Source organism: Heteronotia binoei, chromosome 4 (assembly GCF_032191835.1).
Source record: "Heteronotia binoei isolate CCM8104 ecotype False Entrance Well chromosome 4, APGP_CSIRO_Hbin_v1, whole genome shotgun sequence".
In the NCBI taxonomy this organism is placed as follows: Eukaryota; Metazoa; Chordata; class Lepidosauria; order Squamata; family Gekkonidae; genus Heteronotia; species Heteronotia binoei.
In genome coordinates, this window is record NC_083226.1 from 160,048,061 (window position 1) to 160,050,547 (window position 2,487).

Consider the following 2,487-nt stretch of genomic DNA (forward strand, 5'->3'; position numbering starts at 1 on the left):
GGGGTTTCCCCCCACCGGCCAGCTGACTGGGGGTGGGAAGGAGCCTGGGAAAGCGGAAGAACCCCCGCTGGGATCTGGGGATTGGCAAGCCTACCAGTGGCCCATCCAGTCCAACATTGTGTCACACAGTGGCCAAAACCCAGGTGTTGTCAGGAATTACTCTTTGCCTGGTTGTCTTCCTTAGCATTCCCTCCTTATCTTTACTGCCACCAAAAGCTCTTGCCTTAGAATTCTTAGTTGAACCTAAAGAACAGGATGACAGAACATATTCAGTGTGTGAGTTGCTCTGAGGTAAAAAGGATCACTCTAAATAAAAAAAAAAATTGTTTTCTCTTAACTCATAAATTGTTTTCTCATAAATAGAGTTTGTGCAGAAGCATATCAGTGTAACAGTGTCTGTATAGTGTCATCAGCGTAATGATTTCAGATAGGTACAGAAGCATAATGGTTCTGGATAAGCGTACAGTTGTTGTTTCTTAAACAGAGCTAGCCACGAAGTCTTTTTTTCTCACTTGCCACTTAGGCTAATAGCTTCCACATAGCTTATTTTCCTCACATGCCGCTTAGGCTAATGATTTCCACAGGGGCTTCTTTTCCTCACTTGCCACTTAGGCTAATAACTTCCATATATAACACAGATTTCTCTGAGGGCACTTTACTGTTCATCCACTCAGCTTTCTTCCCTCTCACACACTCTCCTAACAATCTCTCCCACAAAGCCTCCCTGAGCCAACCAGTCAACTCTGCCCTCTAGAGGCCAGCTAGGGTTGCCAGCCTCCAGGTAGCACAGAGACCATTTCCACAGTAGTGAAATTCCCTGCCCTGATGTTTCAAAAACTGCATATTATGTGAAATTTTCCATAGATTTTTTTCCTCACCAGGTGCAAACCCCAAGTTTTCTCCTAAAACTGGGGATTCCAAAAACACAGAGTAAGAAGGAGAACACTTCAGCTTTCTGCCTTGTGAGGAAAAATCTACTGTAGAAAAATTCATATAACATGCAGTTTTGAAAACATTGATTCAGGGAATTTCACTACTGCGAAAATGGACCTGGAGATCTGCTTTTACAATTGATTCCCCAGACAACTGAGATCAATTCACCTGGAGAAAATGGCTGTTTTGGAAGGTGGACTCTATGGCATTATACCTTGCTGAGGTCGTTCTCCTCCCCAAACCCCACCCTCTCCAGGCTTCTCCTCCAAAATCTCCAGATATTTCCCAACCCAAAGCTGGCAACCCCATGGTCCACTCCCATCTGATCATAATACACTTCAACCACCAATCCAGTACCCCCCCCCCCCCATTTCTTATTCTAAAGGCTAGCATTCAAAATCACAGCAACATACATAGAAAAGTTCACATTAAAACCTAGCAATACAGCACACATATTTACACACTGGAAACATCACACACCTTCTTTCCAACTGTCAGCCAGGACTTTGGTAGGAAGAAGACGATTGCAGATTTATACCACTCCCTTCTCTTTGAATCAGAGACTCAGAGCGGCTTACAATCTCCTTTACTTCCCCTCCCCCACAAGAGACACCCTGTGAGGTGGGTGGGGCTGAGAGAGTTCTCATAGCAGCTGCCCTTTCAAGGACAACTCATGTGATAGCTATGGCTAACCCAAGGCCATTCCAGCAGCTGCAAGTGGAGGACTGGGGAATCAAACCCGGATCTCTCAGATAAGAGCCCATGCACTTAACCACTACACTAGGGTTGCCAAGTCCAATTTCGGAAATATCTGGACTTTGGGGGTAGAGCCAGGAGACTTTGGGGGTGGAGCCAGGAGACACTGGGGTGGAGCTAGGGGGAGGGGGGGACGGCTGCCGCCGCCTGTTCTCCGCTCACCGTAGCTGCTCCTCCGAGATGGGCTCAGGCTGAGCCCATCTCGGAGGAGCAGCTAAAATGAAGCCGAGAAGAGGCGGCCCTGCTCTTCTGGCAGTTTCTGCAGGAAACACCGCTGGCCAACTGGGCCTCCGAGGAGGGTGTGGGGCCGCAGAAGCCGCCCGCCCCGTCTCGGGGAAGCCGTGAAGGCAGCAGAGAAGGGAGGGCAGCAAGGACAACCCACCGGGCCTCGGCAGCTCCATCCCCCCGGCCTCCCTCCCTCCCGTGCCGCGGCGGGGCAGGGCAGGGCGCTTACTCACCTGGGGTTGCTGGGACTTGGGGGGGCGGCGGCGGCTGTGCTGCTAGAGGCAGCTGACTACGCGGTCGGTGTAAAGGACGGGCTTGAGGGTGCGCGAGCGCTATGGGTGCAACGGGCGGGGCGTGGAGACCTTCTGCTACGGCTGGCCGCAGTGCTCGCGCACCCTCAAGCCCATCCTTTACACCGACCGCGTGGTCAGCCGCCTCCAGCAGCACAGCAGCCGATGAGGAGCACATGGAGCGCGAGCGCAGGTGGCCCCCTCAACCCCCGCTGGTGATGCTGTTCACCCCCAGCATCCTCCCCGGCAGCCCCCGACGCCGCCAGCAGCAGGAGGACGCCGC